The 27,312-nt window shown below is 44.0% G+C and overlaps 1 protein-coding gene across 1 annotated transcript in view; it reads left to right on the forward strand.

Annotated features, from left to right (window-relative positions):
• LOC115139397 (transcription factor HIVEP2-like) overlaps positions 1-27,312 on the forward strand; it is a 98,425-nt gene that overhangs the window by 32,533 nt on the left and 38,580 nt on the right. Inside the window, 1 exon segment of the mRNA XM_029676717.2 lies at positions 26,321-26,504. The gene's annotated coding sequence lies outside the window, so the exon portion shown is untranslated.

The raw sequence follows: 27,312 nt of genomic DNA on the forward strand, positions 1-27,312 counted from the left end.
CAAAGCATCCTTCACTCATGCTGCCAAACATACCCTTGTAAAATTGACCATCCTACCAATCCTCGACTTTGGCGATGTCATTTACAAAATAGCCTCCAATACCCTACTCAACAAATTGGATGCAGTCTATCACAGTGCTATCCGTTTTGTCACCAAAGCCCCATATACTACCCACCATTGCGACCTGTACGCTCTCGTTGGCTGGCCCTCGCTTCATACTCGTCGCCAAACCCACTGGCTCCATGTCATCTACAAGACCCTGCTAGGTAAAGTCCCCCTTATCTCAGCTCGCTGGTCACCATAGCATCTCCCACCTGTAGCACACGCTCCAGCAGGTATATCTCTCTAGTCACCCCCAAAACCAATTCTTTCTTTGGCCGCCTCTCCTTCCAGTTCTCTGCTGCCAATGACTGGAACGAACTACAAAAATCTCTTAAATTGGAAACACTTATCTCCCTCACTAGCTTTAAACACCAACTGTCAGAGCATCTTACAGATTACTGCACCTGTACATAGCCCACCTATAATTTAGCCCAAACAACTACCTCTTTCCTAACTGTATTTAATTTATTTATTTATTTTGCTCCTTTGCACCCCATTATTTTTATTTCTACTTTGCACATTCTTCCATTGCAATACTACCATTCCAGTGTTTTACTTGCTATATTGTATTTACTTTGCCACCATGGCCTTTTTTGCCTTTACCTCCCTTCTCACCTAATTTGCTCACATTGTATATAGACTTGTTTTTTTTTACTGTATTATTGACTGTATGTTTGTTTTACTCCATGTGTAACTCTGTGTCGTTGTATGTGTCGAACTGCTTTGCTTTATCTTGGCCAGGTCGCAATTGTAAATGAGAACTTGTTCTCAACTTGCTTACCTGGTTAAATAAAGGTGAAATAAATAAAAATAAATAAATAAATGTGTAAGTCATAACTTCACCATGCTCAAAAGGATATTCAATGTATGATTTTTTTTATTTTTTACATTTACCCATCTACCAATAGGTGCCCTTCTTTGGGAGGCATTGGAAAACCTCCCTGGTATTCGTTGTTGAATCTGTGTTTGAAATTCAATGCTCGACTGAGGGAACTTACAGATAATTGTATGTGTGGGGTACAGAGATAAGGTAGTAATTCATGTTAAACACTATTATTGCACACAGTGAGTTCATGCAACTTATTATGTGACTTGTTAAGCACATTTTTACTCTTGAACTTATTTAGGCTTGCCATAACAAAGGGGTTGAATAATTATTGACTCAAGACATTTTAGCTTTTCAATTTTAATTAATTTCTAAACATTTCTAACTGGCAGCTTCATTAAATAGTACCCGCAAAACACCAGTCTCAACGTCAACCGTGAAGAGGCGACTCCGTGATGCTGGCCTTCTAGGCAGAGTTCCTCTGTCCCGTGTCTGTGTTCTTTTTCCCATCTTAATCTTTTATTTTTATTGGCCAGTCTGAGATATGGTTTTTCTTTGCAACTCTGCCTAGAAGGCCAGCATCCTGGAGTCGCTTCTTCACTGTTGACGTTGAGACTGGTGTTTTGCAGGTACTCTTTAATGAATCTGCCAGTTGAGGACTTGTGAGGCGTCTGTTTCTCAAACTAGACACTCTAATGTACTTGTCCTCTTGCTCAGTTGTGCACCGGGGCCTCCCACTCCTCTTTCTATTCTGGTTAGAGCCAGTTTGCGCTGTTCTGTAAAGGGAGTAGTACACAACGTTGTATGAGATCTTCAGTTTCTTGGCAATTTCTCGCATGGTATGGCCTTCATTTCTCAGAACAAGAATAGACTGAAGAGTTTCAGAAGAAGGTTCTTTGTTTCTGGCCATTTTGAGCCTGTAATCGAACCCACAAATGCTGTTGCTCCAGATACTCAACTAGTCTAAAGTATGCCAGTTTTATTGCTTCTTTAATCAGAGCTAACACAACGTGTCATTGGAACAAAGGAGTGATGGTTGCTGATAATGGGCCTCTGGATGCCTTTGTAGATAGTCCATCGAAAATCTGCCATATCCAGCTACAATAGTCATTTACAACATTAACAATGTCTACATGGTATTTCTGATCAATTTGATGTTATTTTAATGGACAAAATATTAGCTTTTCTTTCAAAAACAAGGACATTTCTAAGTGACCACAAACGTTTGAAAGGTAGTGTATGCTTGTAATATTTCTACACACATAGCGATACATTCAGGGCTGTTTGGTCTAGTAATGATACTGTAAATATTTGTTTTTTTCACACAGCCTTGTGCTACTGGTTCTTTTGTAATCAACCAAACACAGGAGGATCTTCAGAGCAGGACAAAAGGAAGAGGGGAAGTGATACAATGTCATGGGATGAACCAGATATTGTGTCTCTGTCTGTGTCACCTGGTGAAACCTCTGAGCGTAGCCAACCCTGTGGCTAGGCTGTGGTGTAACTAAGTAAAACTAAGTAAAAAATACTTTTGAAGTAGAATCTAGAAGTAATTTTTGGGGGTATCTGTACTTTACTATTTATTTTTTTGACAACTTTTACTTTTACTCCACTACATTCATAAAGAAAATGTGTACTTTTTACTCCCATGCAATTCACGCACCTATCAATATAACATGGGGACATCTGATGTCTCTGATCTGGCAGACTCACTTAGCACAAATACTGCATTTGTAAATGATGTCTGAGGGTTGGAATTTGCCCCTGGCTGTCTGTAAATATATGTTTTTTTAAACACAGTGAAAGGAATTTAATTTATGGCATTTACTTTGTACTTTTAGTCAAGTATGAAAATTACTTTTTCCAACACTGTACTTAAATACATTTAAAACCAGATACTTTTAGGCTTTTACTCAAGTAGTATTTTACTGGGTGACATTTACTTGAGTCATTTTCTATTAAGGTATCTTTACTTTGACTCAAGTATGACAATGCAATACTTTTTCAACCACTGCCAGCAGGATCAAAGGTCACCTGTGGAGAATAGAGCGGGGGAAATCTGCTTTCTGGTTCTGCCTGATGCTCCCATTGGTGAAAAGGCCAAGTGTGTTAAGATATTCAGCCCGGAGAATTACGCAAACAGGGCACAAGCTCTGGAAACAGGCTATAATTTCCGATGTAGTTTTTTTGACATGATAGGGAAAATAAGTAGTGTTATTACTACTGTAACTAATAACTCGTGATAATGTATTGTAAAGTACAGCACAGGTCAAATTCCAATGGTGATACTAGTGTAACATTCATTCTGTATGGTATTCTCACACCCCAGACCGGTATGTCCTTTTTTGGTGTCATATTTTGTGCTGTAGTGGTAATGGAAGATGGCTGTGCATTTGACTTGTCTGGTCAGCCATTCATACATACAGTATGTGTTTAGAGTTAAGGTTTTTACGGAATCTTCGATCAGGCTGTCTGGCAGCTATACCTACAAACCTTTTGACCGGAGTCTGACTTACACACACACGCACACGCACACACGCACACACACACACACACACACACACACACACACACACACACACACACACACACACACAGACAGACAGACAGACAGACAGACAGACAGACAGACAGACGTGAGATACTTCCCAGAGGTCCTCCAGCAGATGTGTGGCATTTGTGTCTGGCCCATGGAGATGGTGGAATGTGAAACCTCGTAACGCACCTCCGATTTTCCATTCCTGCTGCGTACACATCCCATTATCAATTTTATATGAAAGTAGGAAATTCCCTTAAAGCGCTAGCACGATCTGGCTGCCGGTCCATCAGCTGAGGGGGCATTCCTGGCTGGGGGGCCTCAGGGCCCAAGGAGGAAGAGGACAGGGCTCCAGGGTGGCCCTTTCATGGCCACATTAATGGTGGTATAAAAAACTGCTATACTACTTCACCTATTCTCTCTCTCTCTCGCTCTCCCCCCTAAAATAGACCTGCGTCTGGTCATTTGCAGCTGAAATGGAATATAAATGGGCAAAAAATACATTTTGTGTCGGTGTGTGTAGCACGTGTTGAAACCTTTGGAAGAGGTGATTTGAAATTGTCCGGTTTTTCAAACTTATTTCACAGATTACCGCTGGCTGTAATTAAACAGAGGCGGAGGAATATGATCATGCAGTGGGATGAGCTGAATAGGTGTAACGGTTTTCTTTAGGTGAAGTAGAGGCGGACCAAAATGCAGCGTGGTTGTTATTCATTGTACTTTAATAAAGAAACTGTACACGAATAAACTAACAAAACAACAAACGTGCGAAAACCTAAAACAGTCCTATCTGGTGAACAATCACCCACAAACACACAGTGAAACCCAGGCTACCTAAATATGGTTCCCAATCAGAGACAATGACTAACACCTGCCTCTGATTGAGAACCATATCAGGCCAGACATAGAAATAGACAAACAAGACATCCAACATAGAATGCCCACTCAGATCACACCCTGACCAACCAAAACATAGAAACATACAAAGCAAACTATGGTCAGGGTGTGACAATAGGAGCTGTTGATAGAAAGTGCAGTATGGTTTTGCAGCGTGAGCAAACTGTTCCTAACCAAGAGAAGCTTCTATCATTCAGTAATATTGCAGCCTGACTGTTGCCCACAGATGGACGGGCTTGAAGTTTTAACATTTCCAAGAGCTGAAGTCAGTTGTGACAGCTGAACTTGTACCCTGACAATACAGACAGTGCTCCATTCAGCCTCACCTTTGTCGGGTCTCCCCTGAACGCTCCACAGACGACAGATTTCTGCCGGAGCGAAGGAAACTTTCTCCAAAGAACAGAATAGAAGCCTATAAACTCACAGGAGCAGTGCTGGGTGACGAAAGAGGATGTTGACTAAGCTCACGTCAGTTTTCTGGTGCGTTGATGTGGCCCGAGGAGGCTGGAGACTGTTGGTTTCCTTTTCCTGTGCGGTTAATCTTAATGTCGTAGAGGCTTTATTCTCTTTTCCTACTGTTTGTCAGTTTTGCCCTGTTTAGAGGTTGCGGACTATTTGAGCTATTTTAGTACAGTCGGGCCCAGAGTTGTCTCAGCTCCTGGCCTGGCCCACTAGAAGCCATGTTTTACCACCACAGCAGGTGCTTGGTAGTTATGTTCTTATGAGAGCCCTTCGAGAGCTCTGTCACAGCGGTGGAGCTCTGAGAGAACACATCAGGCCCAATAAGACCACCGGTCCCAGATTCCAGATAGTGGGGAAAAGGACAAGGAAATATTTCTCCCCACTCCAGGTCGGGGGAAAAAAAAACATTGCAGTTGATTATGTGGTTTGTTTACTTGTGGGTTAATCCCCTCCACTCCTCTTTCTGATCCCCCTCTAGATATCTATACACCACACACACACACACACACACACACACACACACACACACACACACACACACACACACACACACACACACACACACACACACACACACACACACACACTGGCTGATGGTTGTGTGATTGGAGGGGAGGCAGTTGTGACTCCAGTGTGTGTCCCAGAAGAGCCAGTGTAGTGTGTGGTGTGTTGCCCTCCACCCCAGTCAGACAGCAGCTGCTAACGTTATGTAAGCAATGTGCTGCACTACTCTGCACTGCTCTATGCTGTCAGTATGCATTAACCCAGCCCAGCCCTGAGAGAGGTGAGGGATGTGGGGGTTGCCCAGAGCTCTTGAGCACATGTGTGTGTGTGTGTGTGTGTGTGTGTGTGTGTGTGTGTGTGTGTGTGTGTGTGTGTGTGTGTGTGTGTGTGTGTGTGTGTGTGTGTGTGTGTGAGCTCAGAGTTATAATACCAAAAATGGTTGAATTTTATATATCTATATCTCAGAGGTTTATGTAATGTTTCCAGGCGACCTCCATCACTGATTGGAGGGAGGGAGGGAGGGAGGGAGGGGGAGAGAGAGAGAGAGAGAGAGAGAGAGAGAGAGGTAATATAGTAATAGTGTTGCAGAGAGAGAGGTAATATAGTAATCGTGTTGCAGAGAGAGAGAGGTAATATAGCAATAGTGTTGCAGAAAGAGAGAGAGGTAATATAGTAATAGTGTTGCAGAGAGAGAGAGGTAATATAGCAATAGTGTTGCAGAGAGAGAGAGGTAATATAGCAATAGTGTTGCAGAAAGAGAGAGAGGTAATATAGTAATAGTGTTGCAGAGAGAGAGGTAATATAGTAATCGTGTTGCAGAGAGAGAGAGGTAATATAGCAATAGTGTTGCAGAAAGAGAGAGAGGTAATATAGTAATAGTGTTGCAGAGAGAGAGAGAGAGGTAATATAGCAATAGTGTTGCAGAAAGAGAGAGAGGTAATATAGTAATAGTGTTGCAGAGAGAGAGAGAGGTAATATAGTAATAGTGTTGCAGAGAGAGAGAGGTAATATAGTAATAGTGTTGCAGAGAGAGAGGTAATATAGTAATCGTGTTGCAGAGAGAGAGAGAGAGGTAATATAGTAATAGTGTTGCAGAGAGAGAGGTAATATAGTAATAGTATTGCAGAGAGAGAGAGAGAGGTAATATAGTAATTGTGTTGCAGAAAGAGAGAGAAGTAATATAGTAATAGTGTTGCAGAGAGAGAGAGGTAATATAGTAATAGTGTTGCAGAGAGAGAGGTAATATAGTAATAGTGTTGCAGAGAGAGAGGTAATATAGTAATAGTATTGCAGAGAGAGAGAGAGGTAATATAGTAAATGTATTGCAGAGAGAGAGGTAATATAGTAATAGTATTGCAGAGAGAGAGAGAGGTAATATAGTAAATGTATTGCAGAGAGAGAGGTAATATAGTAATAGTATTGCAGAGAGAGAGAGAGGTAATATAGTAATAGTATTGCAGAGAGAGAGAGGTAATATAGTAATAGTATTGCAGAGAGAGAGAGGTAATATAGTAATAGTATTGCAGAGAGAGAGAGGTAATATAGTAATAGTGTTGCAGAGAGAGAGAGGTAATATAGTAATAGTATTGCAGAGAGAGAGAGGTAATATTGTAATAGTATTGCAGAGAGAGAGAGGTAATATAGTAATAGTGTTGCAGAGAGAGAGAGGTAATATAGTAATAGTATTGCAGAGAGAGAGAGAGGTAATATAGTAAATGTATTGCAGAGAGAGAGAGAGGTAATATAGTAATAGTATTGCAGAGAGAGAGAGAGAGAGGTAATATAGTAATAGTATTGCAGAGAGAGAGGTAATATAGTAATAGTATTGCAGAGAGAGAGAGGTAATATAGTAATAGTGTTGCAGAGAGAGAGAGGTAATATAGTAATTGTGTTGCAGAAAGAGAGAGAAGTAATATAGTAATAGTGTTGCAGAGAGAGAGAGGTAATATAGTAATAGTGTTGCAGAGAGAGAGGTAATATAGTAATAGTGTTGCAGAGAGAGAGGTAATATAGTAATAGTGTTGCAGAGAGAGAGGTAATATAGTAATAGTATTGCAGAGAGAGAGAGAGAGGTAATATAGTAATAGTGTTGCAGAGAGAGAGAGAGGTAATATAGTAATAGTATTGCAGAGAGAGAGAGAGGTAATATAGTAATAGTGTTGCAGAGAGAGAGAGGTAATATAGTAATAGTGTTGCAGAGAGAGCGGTAATATAGTAATAGTGTTGCAGAGAGAGAGAGGTAATATAGTAATAGTATTGCAGAGAGAGAGAGAGGTAATATAGTAATAGTGTTGCAGAGAGAGAGAGGTAATATAGTAATAGTGTTGCAGAGAGAGCGGTAATATAGTAATAGTGTTGCAGAGAGAGAGAGGTAATATAGTAATAGTGTGGCAGAGAGAGAGAGGTAATATAGTAATAGTATTGCAGAGAGAGAGAGGTAATATACTAATAGTATTGCAGAGAGAGAGAGAGAGGTAATATAGTAATAGTGTTGCAGAGAGAGAGGTAATATAGTAATAGTGTTGCAGAGAGAGAGAGGTAATATAGTAATAGTGTTGCAGAGAGAGAGAGAGAGAGAGGTAATATAGTAATAGTGTTGCAGAGAGAGAGGTAATATAGTAATAGTGTTGCAGAGAGAGAGAGGTAATATAGTAATAGTGTGGCAGAGAGAGAGAGGTAATATAGTAATAGTATTGCAGAGAGAGAGAGGTAATATACTAATAGTATTGCAGAGAGAGAGAGAGAGGTAATATAGTAATAGTGTTGCAGAGAGAGAGAGAGGTAATATAGTAAATGTATTGCAGAGAGAGAGATGAAATATAGTAATAGTATTGCAGAGAGAGAGAGAGGTAATATAGTAATAGTATTGCAGAGAGAGAGGGGTAATATAGTAATAGTATTGAAGAGAGAGAGAGAGGTAATATAGTAATAGTATTGCAGAGAGAGAGGTAATATAGTAAATGTATTGCAGAGAGAGAGATGAAATATAGTAATAGTATTGCAGAGAGAGAGAGAGGTAATATAGTAATAGTATTGCAGAGAGAGAGGGGTAATATAGTAATAGTATTGCAGAGAGAGAGAGAGGTAATATAGTAATAGTATTGCAGAGAGAGAGGTAATATAGTAAATGTATTGCAGAGAGAGAGATGAAATATAGTAATAGTATTGCAGAGAGAGAGAGAGGTAATATAGTAAATGTATTGCAGAGAGAGAGAGAGGTAATATAGTAAATGTATTGCAGAGAGAGAGATGAAATATAGTAATAGTATTGCAGAGAGAGAGGGGTAATATAGTAATAGTATTGCAGAGAGAGAGAGAGGTAATATAGTAAATGTATTGCAGAGAGAGAGGTAATATAGTAATAGTGTTGCAGAGAGAGAGAGAGAGGTAATATAGTAATAGTGTTGCAGAGAGAGAGAGGTAATATAGTAATAGTGTTGCAGAGAGAGAGAGAGAGAGGTAATATAGTAATAGTATTGCAGAGAGAGAGGTAATATAGTAATAGTATTGCAGAGAGAGAGAGGTAATATAGTAATAGTATTGCAGAGAGAGAGAGGTAATATAGTAATAGTGTTGCAGAGAGAGAGATAATATAGTAATAGTGTTGCAGAGAGAGAGAGGTAATATAGTAATAGTATTGCAGAGAGAGAGATAGGTAATATAGTAATAGTATTGCAGAGAGAGAGAGGTAATATAGTAATAGTATTGCAGAGAGAGAGGTAATATAGTAATAGTATTGCAGAGAGAGAGAGGTAATATAGTAATAGTATTGCAGAGAGAGAGAGGTAATATAGTAATAGTATTGCAGAGAGAGAGAGAGGTAATATAGTAATAGTGTTGCAGAGAGAGAGAGAGAGGTAATATAGTAATAGTATTGCAGAAAGAGAGAGAGAGAGAGAGAGAGAGAGAGAGGTAATATTGTAATAGTGTTGCAGAGAGAGAGAGAGAGGTAATATATAGTAATAGTGCTGCAGTGGATGTCTTGTTTCTGAACTACCCCTGGCACATTTTTCACTCCTACTTCACTGGAGAATGAAGGGTATTTCCTCAGAGATACAGGCCGACCGCAGAGAGAGAAGCCCATCTTCTGACAATTTATATCTCACTTCGGAGAAATGCTATAAGCCACCGGCTTTCCAGAAAATGTCAGAATGGAAGGAGAGTCCACCAAAGTTAGTTAACAGTGATACTGTATTTGATCTCACTCTGTAAGTGTTAACACACATCAGTTATTGATACAGGCACATTCACTTTTTGAGCTTTTAATATAGTACAGTATAGCCGCAGGTTTGGCGTAGGCTGTTGTGGATAAGTCCTGTTATCCCCAGTATGGGACTAGAGTAATACTCAGCCTGTGGGTTTCCCCCGTGTTTTCCACTCCCTCCTCCCCTGTCCTCCTGATCCCAGCTGGACTGGAAAGTGTCCCAATGGTAGTGACAGGAAGTCCCATACAGGCAGGAACACCTATGCTGTTGTGAGGGTTGGTGTGGTTGCTTGGTTGGCAGCCCAGCCCAGGGCTCTGGGTCTCTCTGGGGCCCTGCTCCAACACAGGGTCTATTTGTGTGGCTCCCACCCCAGCCGTGTGGCTCCCACCCCAGCCGTGTTAATCAGACCAGGGCCCTCCCTCCCCTCCCTTCTTATTGGAGCCCACAGCTGTTTTCCTTCCCACTACCATTCATTACCAACACACATGTTGAAGGCCAATCAGGAGGGACCTGCTCTGCTCTCTCTAGCCGTGAGGGTAAAGGAACAGGAAGCGTTAGCATGCTCCGTTACCGCGGGTACCATACCGCTGAGCCATGCTATCTCGCAGGAGAACTACTGAAAAAACAAGTAATTATACCCTTCAAATGTTCTTAATAAGGGAAAATTGGGTTTATCTTCTTACTTTACTGGATAAAAAAAGAGGCTACGATGTTTCCTGACCGTGAGTCTCTCTGTCGCTCTCTGACTGTCTCCGTGATGCAATGGGAACCTTACATCAGAGGCCCCTTCTCGAAAATCAACTTGTCCACGGAGTGGATTCAACATGTTAGAACAGACATGGAAAAATAAGAGACACAATTGTCTTCTTTCCTTGGGCAGGGCCAAATGACTTGGAAAAATGTGCTGTCGAATAGGGGGACTGGAAGCGGAGTGAGAGGAGAACAAGTGGAATATGCTCTGTCACAACCCCTGTGTGTTTGTGTCTGTGTGTGTTTCTGTTTTCCACGGGTGAGGTTTGGTCACGGAAAGAAAGAGAGCGAGATCAATCCAGCTCCTCCTCTCCCTCCCAGCGAAGGAACATGTTGTTGAGTGTCCCAGTAGGAATCTGACTAACTTTCCTCCTCATGTGGAACCAAGTGTTTCCAGTGCTTGCCAGTCAGAGAGTCAGTCAGTGTTTACTCCCTGAGTCCATGTCTCATAGACTGCTCCCTGTCAGGAAACCTGGCGTGGGCCCTCAAGGTGCGAGAGAGCGCTGGTATATGGTGAACATGAGTGAAAATGTTTTCTTTATCGATTTCCTACTGCTTTGTCTTAAGCCCGTGTCCCGTCCTTTATGTTCTTCACTGAGCGGAAGCTGTGTGTGACTCTCTCTCTCTCTCTCTCTCTCTCTCTCTCTCTCTCTCTCTCTCTCTCTCTCTCACTCTCTCTCACGCTCTCTCACTCTCACTCTCTCTCACGCTCTCTCTCTCTCTCTCTCTCTCACGCTCTCTCTCTCTTTCTCTTTCTCAGTAGTCTTGTTCTTTGTTGTCAGGGGAGTCAAGTTCACACCTCTCGTGACCACTTCCTTTAGCGTCAGCAGCTCGATTCCGGCTACACGCCTCTCTCTATATCGCTTTCTCAATCTCACAGCTTTTGTTGCCATTCAACACAAAAACACTTGGGCGGGAATTTATGTCGGTGTTGTGTTAAAACACAGCCACATACACTACCGTTCAAAAGTGTGGGGTCACTTAGAAATGTTTTTGTTTTTGAAAAAAAAGCAATTTTTTTACCATTAAAATAACATTACATTGATCAGAAATACAGTGTAGACATGGTTAATTTTGTAAATGACTATTGTCGCTGGAAACAGCTGATTTTTGAATGGAATATCTACATAGGCGTACAGAGGCCCATTATCAGCAACGATCACTTATGTTTTCCAGTGACACGTTGTGTTAGCTAATCCGCGTTTATCATTTTAAAAGGCTAATTGATCATTAGAAAAACCCTTTTGCAATTATGTTAGCACAGCTGAAAACTTTTGAACTGATTAAAGAAACAATAAACCTGGCCTTCTATAGACTAGTTAAGTATCTGGAGCATCAGCGTTTGTGGGTTCGATTACAGACTCAAAATGGCCAGAAACAAATAACTTTCTTCTGAAACTCGTCAGTCTATTCTTGTTCTGGGAAATGAAGGCTACTCCATGCGAGAAATTGCCAAGAAACTGAAGATCTCGTACAAACTGGCCCTAACCAGAATAGAAAGAGGAGTTGGAGGCTCCGATGCACAACTGAGCAAGAGGACAAGTACATTAGTGTCTAGTTTGAGAAACAGATGACTCGCAAGTCCTCAACTGGCAGCATCATTAAAGAGTACCTGCAAAAGACCAGTCTTAACATCAACAGTGAAGAGGCGACTCTGGGATGCTGGCCTTCTAGTCAGAGTTGCAAAGAACAAGCCATCTCAGACTGGCCAATAAAAATAAAAGATTAAGATGGGCAAACGAACACAGACACTGGAGTCGCCTCTTCACTGTTGACGTTGAGACTGGTGTTTTGTGGGTACTATTTAATGAAGCAGCTAAAAATCCAGCCACCCAAGTCATAGACTGTTCTCTCTGCGGTACCGGAGCGCCAAGTCCAGGTCCAAGAGGCTTCTAAACAGCTTCTACACCCACGCCATAAGACTCCTGAACAGCTAATCAAATGGCTACCCAGACTATGTGCAAACCCCACGCTGCTACTACTCTCTGTTATTATCTATGCATAGCCACTTTTAACAACCCTACCTGCATGTACATAATTGTCTCAATTACCTCGACACCGGTGCCCCCGCACATTGACACTGTACTGGTACCTCCTGTATATTTCCCCTATATTGTTATTTACTGCTGCTCTTTAATTATTTGTTTTTCATATCTCTTACGTTTTTTAAAACTTTTTTTTTTTATAGTTATTTTCTTAAAACTGCATTGTTGGTTAATTAAGGGCTTGTAAGTCAGCATTTCACTGTTTGGCGCATGTGACAAATAAAATGTGATTTGATATTCCGTAAAAAAATCTGCCGTTTCCAGCTACAATAGTCATTTACAACATGAACAATGTCTACACTGTATTTCTGATCAATGTGACGTTATTGTAATGGGCAAAAAATAAATAAAGTGCTTTTCTTTCAAAAACAAGGCCATTTTTAAGTGACCCCAAACGTTACGGTTACTTTACGTGAACGGTGGTGTATATGGCTACATTCAGGCATTGAAATAATGGCTGGGAACACAAATAAAATAAACCATCAGAACAAAACAGCAATACAGACTTGAATTCACAGGGACGGCAGAATCATTTAAGTGTGGAACTTTTGTTGCTGAACAGACACAGTATATTACTCATGGCTTTTCTCGGAGTCTCAGCAGTTCTTCCACGCTCCAAGGCCACTTGCGCGGTGTATCAAAAAGGTGTCCTTCGCCACCACACTTCCAAATCCACTCAGACAAGTCTACAGACAGATCATTTTAGATATGCAGGCAGAAATACCATCTTTTTCCCCCCCTTGGAGTTTCTCCCCACAACCCTCCCTTCTCTCTACATAAAATCCTTATTATGGAAGCATCCGGAATATTGTTGCAGCTGCTCTGTTGAGAAATGTTCTTAGACTTATTTCCATCAGCAGCTTTAAGCCTTCAACTGTGAATACCCAGCTGGGATCTGGTGCCTTATTAACATAAACAGGGAAGACACTCAATGGATAGTAATGAATGGATTAATTCTATTGGGACAGGGTTACAAAACCACCTAATGTTTAGTGTACATACTGCATCTTATTCAATAAAGTAATAGTCAATGAAGCCAGTTTTAAGCGATTCAGTTATCTCCATCATGCCGAGTTTAAGAATATAGTTTGCAGTGTCTCTAAAGTCACCCACATTATGGGTCAGTATGACATGAAATGTAACATCAGTTAACGTCACCCAGCTCCTACGGTAAGCCTACGTTACAGTTGTCAGTCAACGAGGTATCACAAACCTACTGTGGCTTAAATCAGGTTAATGAACTTGCTCTTCCTTATTCTACTTTGCCAGGGTTAGAGAGAACGGTGTACCGTACACACTGTACAGTATGAATGGTTGGTGAAGAAAGACACGAGTGTAATGCAGTTGTTACAGTATAGCCACATGGTAACTGTTCATTCATATAATATGAATAGAGGGCTCTGCGTTTTTCTTAATAAGCACTGACCCAGGATAAACCTCTGGGCCCTAATTAGAGGCCAATTCTATTGTAGGCTATAACCAAGGTTCAGTTTTTTCTTCTTCTCTCGCTTGTTATCACATGGTCAGGAGAAATCAGGACTCTAAACACAACTCCACCTGGATTCCCATCAAGTTCTGTCGAGGTCGAATTAATAGAAGAAGCCATTTTGAATCAAATCACATTTTATTGGTCACACGCCGAATACAAAGGGTGTAGGTAGACCTTACAGTGAAGTGCTTACTTACAAGCACTTAACCAACAATGCGGTTTTAAGAAGAATAGGTGTTAAAGTATTTACTCAAATAAACTGAAGTGAAAAAGAAAAAAAAGAAGCAAATAGAAAAATAACAAATAATTAAAGAGCAAAAGTAAAATAACAGTAGCGAGGCTATAGGGGGGTAACCGGTACAGAGTTCCAGCCTGACGCATTGTCTGCAGTCAGTCAGTCAGTCTCCCCAGTCTGGTCTCCCCAGTCTGCTGGACAGAATTCCTGTGCTGACCGCCCCCCCCCCCCCCAGCTACTTCAACCAGACGCTAAACGAAACCCTCTTGTCCCGCCGACCGACACATTCCTCCAGCTTAGGGTCATAATCACATTAAATGACTAAGTCCACTCGATACAAGGCTCTGACTGGACTGAATAACATTTGTTGTCTAAAAAACTGTGGATGGAGCAGAACTGTTTCCCCGATGGCATGTTTGTTTAGAAGCTGTCTATCAGTTGATATGAGGAGATAGAGGCATATCAGCAGGCCTTCCTCTTCTTACTTGGCCTGGCCTCCTCCTCACTGTGGCTGTGAAGAACGGAGAGCGGAGAGCAGTGGATGTCTCTCTCGGGGACGTTGCCGTGTACGGTGTTGTGTCTGTGGAGGTGTGACTGCTGGTTGTTATCAGCCTGGAGTGGTTTAACAACACTTGGCCGTGGCTGAGTGTGACCCTGTTGTCCTGTCGATGTACTGTATCTGACTGTGTGTGTCCTCCTTTCTCCTATCTGCTTATCACTGAGATTCTCTCCTTTCTCCTCCTCTTTTGCTCTTTCCTTCGCTCCCTCGTTTGCCCTCTCTCTCCCCTCTCTCTTTCTCTCTCACCACCCCCCCTCTCTCTAAACTTGCCAAGTGCTATCATGAAAGAGAGGACCACAATGACTTTATGTGTTCATTCTCGAAGATTCTTAATCAAGTGCATAATGTGTATGTGTACCTTGCTTTTAAATTATCAAATACACTGAACTCTCTCTCTGCCTTGGCTGCAGTGACACTGGCCTCTATAATTAATTCAGGCCTGGCAACCAGCTTTGTAAAGTGGGTCACTAAGCACTACTCCTGTGCTTAGTTTAGCTTGAATATGAATGGATATTGAGGCTCACTCAGGCATTGTTATTGTCACGCGTACGGGGCCGTCTTCCTCCCAGTGCGGCTGTTAAAGAGACAGACACCGCTGCTAAAATATAGACGCTCTGTCTGAAGTGGCTTTTTGAAAAAAAAACAGCAGAAAGACTGACAGACAGACAGGGAGATATTCTTGGCTCTGGGTAACATCCCTGTTTCCCCCTTCCAATTAGCTCTTTATTAGGAGTGTGGACAGGGCAGGCAGCCTGCTTTCCAATGACAACATTATAATAGGGGGCCCTAGAGGATGGCCCTGGTCCCTGCAGCATCAGGCTTGCACAAGACGCTCCAATTCCCTACAGTCACTCTCTAATCCCCTGGGCGGGGAGACAGGGACTCTGGTAAGGGCACTACTTTATCTCGAGGAAGCCTTTTACAGCCTATCACACCCGCCGTTATACCGAGATTAGCTGGGAAAGACTGTGCAGACACAGCAGTTTCTGTATCGAAGTCCATAATGAATAGGACAGCCAAGGCTAGAGCATCAGCATACTACCCGCATCTAACGCCACTGTGGTGAGTCTGCAGTCAACCTGAAGCCTTGGCTTGATACCTTGAATAAGGTAAAAAGCTGGAAAACTGATGTGGGATGTCATTTTTTTATGTTTTCCTCACCCACTGACAAATTACATCATACTTTTCAAACTGTTTGGGATGTTGTTTATATTATCAGACCTTTTATCATAAACAAACCATTTCTGACTCATAATCAATGACTCTGATTATTGATTATTTTGTACACGTTTTAAGGCATCTGAAATTCCAAGTTAAAACCCTGTTTTAAGCTGCTGATAATGTCACGTTACGATTGCGGTGCTAAACGGTGTTGAACTCACCTTTCAGGCGGCTCTAAAAGTGTGTCCTCTCAACACCTTGAGTGAAAGGCTTTGGTGTGAGCACACCTTTGTTTATCATAGTCCCTAGGTGATGTCAGGCAGCCTCTTGAGCAGTGACGCTGCCGCTGGACTGAATGAACACAATGCTTTGGAAGCCCCCCCCCCCCCCCCCCTGTCTTGACTAAGCTCTCCCTTTCAAGGAAGGTAATGCATGAAGGTCTGATCGTCTGATTGTGACCCTCCCATTTCACAATCCTCTGTCTGGGGGAGATTAGCTCCTCCGGGCCATGGGCCCGTCACCTGTAATCATTCCAGGAGGGGGTGCGGCAGTGTTGCGTCACACCGAGACTGAGTGCGTGTTTGTGTGTGTGTGTGTGTGTGAACGGAGTGCTCTTCATTGATAACTGTGTCCGCTTTCAACAGGGTAGCCCAACCTACTTCCTGTACTGTGTGTCTCTTGTTTGGCCATACAGACATCCCCTACCAAAACCAGATACCTAGCTCTACCAAGGCCTTCCTCCCATGGCATGTTGACTGTAGGCAGTGAGGGATGTAGACTGCCTTTGTTTGATCAACATCCAGGGTTTCCACAAATAGGGTCGACAGGACAACCAGAGCCAGTTACCCTCTATACCCACCCTATGAAAAACGTGGTGTGTACAAAACAATGGTGGAAGATAGACCTCTTTCCCATGCCTTGGCAGTTTCGGGTTACACTTTGTTTCCTGCGGATTTCAGGGAATTTCATCAGAAGGCAGTTGGTTCATCAGAGCGCTGTGTGTGTTGGAGGGTATGGGTGAGGAAGTGACTGTCGTACCAGGGGAGGACAAAGCTAGGGGCTATTGTTCAGCTCCCTGTAGTGAGAAAACAGCTGTGCCCTTAACCACACCACTGTGTAATGCAGCACACTGCAGCACACTGCGTTAACATGGGAGGGAAGCAATTAACAAGTTCTCTCTCACACTCCGGCTGGAGGAACAAGATTTATAGGAATAAGGTGGTTTGACTTGTTAATAATATATTGCCAGACATGCAGTATGTATGGTGGAATTTAATTTGCATCATAAGGAACAGTCTTGTGGGGGCAATTGATTTGGAGTACCCTTGTGTTGTGACCACTTCTGTGTAGGCAAAGATGGCTAGCGTCTGACTGGAGAAGCTGACGCCAACAATATGAAAATGTTCACCTTCTCTGCAAACCACTTATGATTGAGTGTTTATGTGTTGAAGTGCACAGAGTCCCCTGTCTCCTCAACCTCAGTGTCAATCAGCATGTTTCCAGTGGGACCCGATAAAACGGGGGACCGGCTCGTACAGGATATGGGTATGTGCTGCTGTTGTGCTGCCCGTCCCCGAGCCCATCAATTACACAGCCATAAAGCTCTCATTTCAGCCCAGAGAATTCCGCCCCAGCACACCAGAAATCCCACCAGATGCTCCTCGGTGCTCTTAAAAACCCCAAAGCTTCATAAAAAAAAAGAGAGAGTGAGACAGAGAGAAAAAAAAGTGTGGGGCGGGTGTGTATTGGGAGGCGAAACTAGTGGAAACTGGACAGACGGGGCCTTGATAGGTTTAACAGGCTGACTCAGAGGAGCGCAGGGCCAGATCCCACCTCATATAACAGGAGTAGGCTTGGCGGGGATGCCGGCTGCTATTGCTGCTGCTGAGACTCACAGGCAGCCCAGGCTAGTTATCATGGCGTGGCTAGGTTGTTTTTCAGGGGGGGGGAGAGGCGGATGACACAGACAGACAGACAGAGGGGGAGTGGGTACGTGGACTCACCCCTAACAGACCCCACTGAACCTGGTAACCTCACAGCCCCCAGAGGGACAACGAGAGATCTAGTGAGGAGAGGGAGGGTGGGGACGGATTCTCATTCCTTTGTTTTGGACATGACAACCATAGTGGGTGTCATTGGGCCGTCAGCTCACCCCACCCACACCTCTGATGGCGTGAAGCTGTCTGGGGCCTGTGTTTGTGTGAGTGTGTCGAAACATGACCCCCCCCCTTCCCCCCCATCACAGCCACAGAAAGACACAGTGATTTGGAGACGTGATTTGGTTGAGAAAATGACACTGATTATCTGTTCCCGGATGCTGCGTGGACGTGCATGTCGCTCTCTCTTGCCCAGCAGTGAACGCTGAGTTCAGTGTGTGATTAATGCCCATTAAAGGCCATGCGGTTCCCATTTTGGTTCAGCCCAAATCCTGTCTCCCAACACGCTGATTACAGAGCAGCGGCCCAGTGGCCCAGCTCTCTCTGCAACACCTGCTGAAGTCTGGCTCCCGGACCCTGATTGTTTCCTGGGTCTGGTCTGCTTCTGGACCCTCTCTGGGGTTTCACACAGTGGTGTTAGTTAGTGTAACTAGTATTGAGGCTTTGAACTATTGTTGTTGATTCGTTTAGGGGAAACGGTCTGTCTGAAGGCTATGGGATCTGAGGTTCTGTGAATGTATTAAGGCTGTTGAAAGGAAAGTGATGTGTTATTCTTTACTCTCAGGAATGCACACACACACACACACACACACACACACACACACACACACACACACACACACACACACACACACACACACACACACACACAGGGGATATTGTATTGAAACCGCAGTCTTGACAAGGCCTCAGAGTGGAGGAATCCATGTGTAGGCCTGGCCAACCAACCAGCTCCCTCCGAGATCAGACGTTTGTCTGTTGTCCAGCAGCACACAGAGAGATCCTTCTCTCCTTTTGACTTCACCGCAGAACAAACACCAGCGTCAAGCCCACTCAAATGAAAGATGGCTGCCGACGCCATCAGGAAATCCACTTAGGCCGATTTCCCGGCTCTTGTGAAGAGTAACACGACACTCGACCTCAGCTGTCAGGGGAGCGCTCAGAGCCCCCACTTGAAAGAAAGTGTGACGCTGATGTCATGACCGCAGCTATTCTCTGAATTCCACGCTGATGTACTACTCATTCTTCAGTGCTGTGCTTTCCATCAGGCCTGACCTGTCAAGAACAGACTTGGGGATTGGAGTGGTGGACAGGAGGGAGGAGGGGAGGCGGGATGTGCAGCTGGAGAGGGGGGGAGAAAAACAACAGAACCCTCTGATGTGTTTTTGTGCTGGAGCGTGGAGCCCCTCTCTTTCTGTTCTCCCCTCATCACCTCTAACACAGGAACAGGGTTGAATCCTGCCCCCTTTTTGTCCATTGTGCCATTCTTCAAATGTACTTTTCAGTTTCCTCCCATAAATGTTTAAGTGTCCCCATTAAGTATACGGTAATTGCATTGTCTCTATGTAACGCCCCTGGCTACGAGACTAATTAAAGCAGAAACAGGAGTTTAGGCATATTTATTAAGACGACTTTGATTAATTATGGAAGACAGACGTGTGACTTTAAATGAGAGATATTAAGAGAGAGATGATCCTCATCCTCCAGCACCCAGACTAGTTTAGACGGCCGAAGGAGGGAGGGAGGGAGGGAGGGAGGGGGAAAAGGGAGAGAGAGGAAGGGTGAGGGAGAGAAAGAGAAAGAGAGCGACAGAGAGAAAGAGGATACTGAAACAGGACACGCTCACACAGGGGGCCTTGTTCCCCCAGCAGCATATTTGTAGGCAGTGGGTTTTTTTGTGTTTTTTTGCGGGGCTCTGCTATTCTCTCCGAGTGAAAGGCGACGCGGCAGACATGTGAGGCCGTGACTGATGCCAGAGAAATGTGTCAGAGGGGCACGTGGCGAGGCGTGGGCGGTGGGCGCTTTGTCCCCCTGCCTCCCTGCCACTTCAGCCCATTATATGGCCTTAATTGGCCCTTCATTATGGGATCTCAGTCGTGTTAGGGAGGCCGGCTGCCCTGGTTGCCCTGGTGAATAGGACTTCGGCTGAAGCAACATGCTGTGGAGGGCTGGCTGTTTCTGGGCTGGAGAGAAGGAGAAGAGAGGAGAGAAAATGGAGAAGGGAGGGGAGAGAAAGAGAGAGGGAGGAGGAGAAAAGAGGAGGGTCGAGGGGGGAGTTTGTCGTCTAGGGCAGAGGAGGTGTCAGGCCGATGCAGGTGCACCTGACAGGGCGCTCGTCTGTTTCCATGGTTTCAGACCTGTTGGCAGGGGCAGGGATTAGGGTGAGGAGGGGGAGCAGGGCAGGAGGTGATGACAGGCCCGGTGGCCTGAGGGTACCCCACACTGTGATACATTTAGCTTCTTAATGCCACTTCCAATGATCCCACTAACTCTCCTGTATTACTACGCATGACATTTTTATCAGCTGAATAATGTAGTGGGAGCAGGAGGGTCTTTTCATCTCCACCGAGCACCCAGTTCAGATCTCTTCAGTTTAAACAGAGACAATGGTTGTCAGGCACTGTTTTGTGAGGGAATTACTGTAAACATTGGCCTTGGTTGCTATAGATTAACACAATGCCATCCAGTGTTTTTTTTTTTTTTTCAGGCTCTGCCTTCTTCAGTTTGTCACGTACGTTTTCCTGTCGTATACCTTAGCCAAAACAATGCACTTTGTATCTTCTGTTGAGTAACAGCGGTACTTTAAATAGAACATGAAAGTGTTTAAGAATCAATCGAGGGGTTACGTAAGAGTGCTGTTACGTTCAGAGTGCTGTTGTCTTTGTGGTGTATCCATCCATGCCATGTACCGACGCTATGCTGCTACAGTGCTGCTACACAGACGAGCGTGGCAGGATTTTTTGATGTTTCTGAGAACTGGAAAGAGGGATTAAGATTAGAAAGTACCATAATGTGTGTTGTATTAAATGCTCATGCCTTGTAATCCAATTGAGACTGAGACAATAATAATGAGTGTGGCTGTGACGGCTTTCCGACAGCACCTCTGCAGTAGGCAGGAGGGAGGATGAATTAGTGCACGGATAATGCTGGGGGTATTTTTGGACTGCGGAACGTACAGGATAAACATGGAACTTGTTTTGAGCGATTATCTCAGGAAGGCCAATGGATAGGAAAGTGTGTGTGGAACTGGAAGTTCTCTAATTCTAATAGAGGGACTGCTTTTTTTGTTTCCAATTTCCAGTCAGTGCTCCCTTTTTAGGAAAGAGGACATTTCATATTTCCTCAAACTGTTTTATGACTAATAATCAACAAATGCCGTTCAAATGCTTCAGAGTTTACTGGAGAACTTACTGTTATTTGCCAGTTTGTTGCAGCGATGAGTATTTATTTGAGCCCCTCTACAGTATTTGTCATCTAAAGTCCTCTTACGTGCTCCATAAATGAGAATGGACCTCTCCCAGATTTATCCCAGCATTGAGTAATGGGTGCCATGGACGTGCGCGTCATTCACAAGCCCCGGTAGTGATTCTTAGAGATAAAAAAGAAGAGCTGTGATCGCCCACTAGAAGTCAATAATCACAGCGCTTACTCCAGCTTCTCTCAGAGGAACTCCTGCTCTCCGGCTGCCAACAGGCTGCCAACAGGCTGCCAACAGGCTGCCAACAGGCCCATATTGAAACAAATGGCCCACTTCTCCTCAAAAGAGGATTCATCTATGTTCTGTATAGCTACAACCCGTGGGTTTGGTATGTGGTGGAAATGTGCGGCTAGCTCAGACTTGGCAAGAGACTTGGCTTTTTGAAAAAAAAAGCTTTGTATTCTATCCTAACCTTCAGAGTTGAGAGAGACAGAATAGTTCCCGCCGGCTATTTCTGTAGTTATGTTATGGTGTTTTCAAACTGGATGGAAATGTAAAATGATTTGAGGGACCTTATCAAGCATGTTTTTATCAACGTCTTATGGAGGCAGGTATGGCCTTCATTTTGTTGTTCTAGCAGCAACCTTTGAGTAAGTTCTGTGGGCCAAATGCGATCAAAACAAAGTTGTATTTTTCACATGCCGAATACAACAAACAGATGTAGACCTTACCGTGAAATGCTTACTTACAAGCCCTTAAACAACAATTTTTTATTTGATTTATTTTTTCCTTTATTTAACTAGGGAAGTCTGTTAAGAATAAATTATTATTTACAATGACGGCCTACCAAAAGGCAGTAGGCTTTCTTTATGGACAGGGGCTGGGAGAAGAAGAAAAGAAAATAAAAATATATATAAATATAGGACAAAACACACATCACAACAAGAGAGACAACACTACATAAAGAGAGACCTAAAGACAAGAACATAGCAAGGCAGCAACACATGACAACAACATTTGTTGTTGTTAAGGAATACCTAGGATAGGATAAAGTAATCCCTTTCACCCCCCCCCCCCCCCCCCTTAAAAGATTTAGATGCACTACTGTTCCACTGGATGTCATAAGGTGAATGCACCAATTTGTAAGTCGCTCTGGATAAGAGCGTCTGCTAAATGACTTAAATGTAAATGTAAATGTAACATGGTAGCTTTACAACATCACAACAACATGGTAGCAACACAAAACATGGTACAAATATTATTGGGCACAGACAATAATGCAGTTAAAGAAATAGAGTGAAGACAATATTTACTAAATAAACTAAAGTAAAATATAAAATAAAAAGTAACACAATAAAATAACAATGAGGCTATATACAGGGGGTACCGATACTGAGTCAATGTGCAGGGGTACAGGTTTGTCGAGGTAATTTGTACATGTAGGTAGGGGTAAAGTGATTATGCAAAGATAAATAACAGCGAGTAGCAGCAGTGTAAAAACAAAGGGGGGGGGGGGGGGGGGGTCAATGTAAATAGTCTGGTGGCCATTTGATTAATTGTTCGGCTTGGGGGTAGAAGCTGTTAATGAGCCTTATGGACCTAGACTTGGCGCTCCGGTACCGCTTGCCGTGCGGTAGAAGAGAGAACAGTCTATGACTTGGGTGATTGGAGTTTTTGAAAAAAATGTATATAGGTATATAGGTCCTGGATGGCAGGAAGCTTGGCCCCAGTGATGAACTGGGCCATATGCACTACCCTCTGTAGCGCTTTACGGTCGGATGCAGAGAAGTTGCCATACCAGGCGGTGATGCAACCGGTTCCTGTAGTACACAATCAGCTTCTTTGTCTTGCTCACATTAAGGGAGAGGTTGTTGTCCTGGCATCACACTGCCAGGTCTCTGACCTCCCCCTATAGGCTGTCTCATCATTGTTGGTGATCAGGCCTACCACTGTTGTGTCGTCGGCAAACTTAATGATGGTGTTTGGCCACGCAGTCGTAGGGGAACAGGGAGTACAGGAGGGGACTAAGCACGCACCCTTGAGGGACCCCCCTGTTGAAGATCAGCATGGCAGATGTGTTGTTGCCTACCCTTACCACCTGGGGGCGGCCCGTCAGGAAGTCCAGGATCCAGTTGCAGAGGGAGGTGTTTAGTCCCAGGGTCCTTAGCTTCGTTATGAGCTTTGTGGGCACTATGGTGTTGAACACTGAGCTGTAGTCAATGAACAGCATTCTCACATAGGTGATCCTTTTGTCTAGGTGGGAAAGGGCAGTGTGGAGTGCGATTGAGATTGCGTCATCTGTGGATCTGTTGGGGCGGTATGCGAATTGGAGTGGGTCTAGGGTTTCTGGGATGATGGTGTTGATGTGAGCAATGACCAGCCTTTCAAAACACTTCATGGCTACCGACGTGAGTGCTACGGGGCAGTAGTCATTTAGGCAGGTTACCTTGGCTTTCTTGGGCACAGCGACTATGGTGATCTGTTTGAAACTTGTAGGTAGTACAGACTCAGTCAGGGAGAGGTTGAAAATGTCAGTGATGACACCAGTTGGTCATGCCATGACTGCATGTCCTGGTAATCCACCTGGCCCCGCGGCCTTGTGAATGTTGACCAGTTTAAAGGTCTTGCTCACATTGGCTAAGGAGAGCGCGATCACACAGTCATCCGGAACAGCTGGTGCTCTCATGCATGCTTCAATGTTGCTTGCCTCGAACCTAGCATAAAATGCATTTAGCTCATCTGGTAGGCTCACGTTACTGGACAGCACGCGGTTGGGTTTTGCTTTGTAGTCTGTAATAGTTTGCAAGCCCTGCCGTGTCAGAGCGTCAGAGCCGGTGTAGTAGGATTCAGTCTTAGTAAGGTATTTACGCTTTGCCTGTTTGATGGTTCGTCTGAGGGCGTACCAGGATTTCTTGTAAGCGTCCCTCTCCATGACTGCGGCAGCTCTAGCCTTTAGCTCGGTGGGGATGTTGCCTGTAATTCATGGCTTCTGGTTGGGATATGTACGTACAGTCACTGTGGGGAGGACGATGTCGATGCACTTATTGATAAAGCCGGTGACTGAGGTGGTATACTCCTCAATGCCATTGGATGAATCCCGGAACCTATTCCAGTCTGTGCTAGAAAAACAGGAGGGCGAGGGAGAGCTTTGTACACGTCTCTGTGTGTGGAGTAAAGGTGGTCTAGAGTTTGGAGCGCCGCCTCTGGATGAGCATTTTCTTATTTGCTTATGGCCTTAACCAGCTCGTTGAGTGTGGTCTTAGTGCCAGCATCGGTTTGTGGTGGTAGATAGACGGCTACGAAAAATATACATGAAAACTCTCTTGGTAAATAGCGTGGTCTACAGTTTATCATGGGGTACTCTAACTCAGGCGAACAATATCTTGAGACTTCCGTAATAATAGACAATGCGCACCTGCCGTTATTGACAAATAGACACACACACCCACCCCTAATCTTACCAGACGTAGTTGTTCTGTCCTGCCGATGCACAGAGAACTCAGCCAACTGTCACGCCCTGACCTTAGAGGTCCTTATTATTTTCTATGTTTGGTTAGGTCAGGGTGTGACTCGGGTGGGAAAGTCTATGTTTTCCATTTCTTTGTTTTTGGCCGTGTGTGTGTGTGGTTCCCAATCAGAGGCAGCTGTCTATTGTTGTCTCTGATTGGGGATTCAATATAAGTTGTACTTTTCCTTTGGGGTTTTGTGGGATCTTGTTTTCTGTTTAGTATCTGAGCCTGACAGAACTGTGCGCTTTCCTTTTTTTTTGTTGTCTTTATTATTTTCTTTCGGTGTCATCAATAAAAATACGATGTACGCCGACCACGCTGCGCCTTGGTCTCCTTCTACAAACGAGAGTCGTTACACCAACTGTATATTATCCGTGTTGTCGTCCAGACACTGCATTCAAACAGTTTGGGGTGGTACATTAGGCATATCAATCCGATTAGTAGAAGTACTGTCATTTTTGTACCTTGAATTACATTGTGTGAAAGAGAGGATAGTTTGTCTTTATTTTAGTTTCTGGTGGAATCCTGCGTTGGAGGGGAGCATGGCATTCAACATGGCTAGATGTAAGCTAGCCTATGCTCTTTTGTTGCTGAGAGAGTCATACTGCAGATTATGATGCAACTCCATGGAAATATTCTGGATTATCTTGCCTCAGAGTTCCCCTCCCCTGCAGCCCTAGGTCAGACAGAGTGGGGTAGTACTCTACCTTACTGGAGGGGGGGGGGCTCTCTACCCTCTGACCTGGAAAAGCTTACATAAACCACAGCATGCCTGGCCTGGTGGACCTCTGTCTGCCTGATTCTCAGAGAGAGAGTGAGTGAGTGAGTGAGAGAGTATGGTCACAGATTACTGTGACCATACTGTACTGTATTTAATCAGGGAGGAGTCCCTCGTATTGCGAAACCACAGTGATATTCTTCATGCAGCAGACCCAGCCAGTGGGCCGAGGGTCAGGGCCTTAGCACGGCCATGGAATTAAATAGGGGGGGGCATAAAGAAGAGAGGGGGGACAAAGAAGAGAGAGAGAGAGAAAGAAATAAAAGGAGAGAGAACGAGAGCGAGAGTGAGAGAGAGTACCGCCTCTGCTATATGTCATTGACCTTGGCTCTCTGGGTCTCTATTGATGTAATATCTGTGATTTGTCAGCACGGCTGAGGAGGTTATGAATGGATCGAGCAGAGTTTCATGCTGGCGTTTTCACGGTGGATGATAAGAAAAAAGATCTAATTCTTTCTCACTGTCCGTTAGATTAACAACCAACCTAATTATGACCACTCCTCTTTTACGCAGATAAGATTGGTCTAATTTGTCAGGTCGGAAAGGAGAGCATCAATTCGATCTCTCCTAACAGAGGGAGATATGTATAGCTAGCTCTATTGAAAAGGCTTTAACAGGCAACGTAACCATTTTGCCTGTTCCTGTATGTGCACCATACTGTACCTTTCAGATCCTATGAATTATGATCTATCTCTATAAAACGTTTTGGCAGGAGTGCCGTTAACTATATGGAGTCAACCCAGAGCACTGAAACATTTAGTTAAATTAAAAGCAGATTGATAGAGCAATGCTAATTTTGGTTTGATTTATTGCCCCATTCAAAATCAGTCTATTGGATTTTTTTATGGCAGGTTTCTATTGTTGTGGGAGGTGTCTAAATGGTCTTCTTCTTGTTGTTTCTTTCCAGTGGTCTGTGTCGTCTCCTCACCCCTACCAAGGGGTCATCCTGACCTCGGACCTCCCTCTTGACCCCCTCCCACGAGCCTGACCCAGTGATCCCCCCCAACCCCCCCACCTTGCCCCAAAGCAGACTGAAGACCCCTAAACAGTGCCAGGCTCAATCACCACTCAAGTCCCCTGAGATCACGCAGGTGAGTGTACAAACACACACACACACACACACACACACATTCCACACAAGAGTCAGGAGTGCGTGCGTTTAGGGTGGAAATAATTGGAGTGTTAGGAACAGACACCTTGTCTCAGTGAGCCTCACATCTGGAAAGGGTGTTAGCTTTAGCTGCATGCTAGCAGATGGGATATAAAAGACAGGCCTGATGCTATCTGATCTATGGGTTGTGGTTGACTCTTGATAAAGGTGATAAAAAATACTGCTCATGATTTACTGGCTGTTCAATAGGTAAGTATAAATACTGAAGAATATCATGATTCAGCCTTGTTTTCGATTTCTATCATTGGGACTTTGCAGTACCACCAGGATGCAGATAGGATTGTGTTTGTTTATGCACAATTGATTATGGCTGTGTTTATCGGGTCAGTCGTGAGACGACCCTGCTGTTACAGGTCTAAAACATCCTCTTGATCTGTGACAGCCACACTCCCAACTGACTGGCCATGTAATGGTCTAAATGATTCTGTCACTTTTCATCACACTCCATCTGTCATCCCTCCTCCAGCTCAAACCTCTCCTCTCGCCGATGGAAGACCCTCTCTTTGCTCCCGTGTCGGGCTAACCTGAATCAACTCCAAATGTCTCCGTGGTGCAGCTAGCTATTTCTTCAGGGAAGGGAAACCCATTTGACTAGACACACCGTTTGTCCATTCACTCCCAAACACGTTGGCTGTGGAGCTGGTGACATTTGTGCTAGACATGATGTGTACGTTTCCAACAAGTCTGAACTACGGAGTATTAGCACTTTACTGGGTTTTCCATGGTAG

Source organism: Oncorhynchus nerka, linkage group LG13, assembly GCF_034236695.1.
Source record: "Oncorhynchus nerka isolate Pitt River linkage group LG13, Oner_Uvic_2.0, whole genome shotgun sequence".
Lineage (NCBI taxonomy): Eukaryota > Metazoa > Chordata > Actinopteri > Salmoniformes > Salmonidae > Oncorhynchus > Oncorhynchus nerka.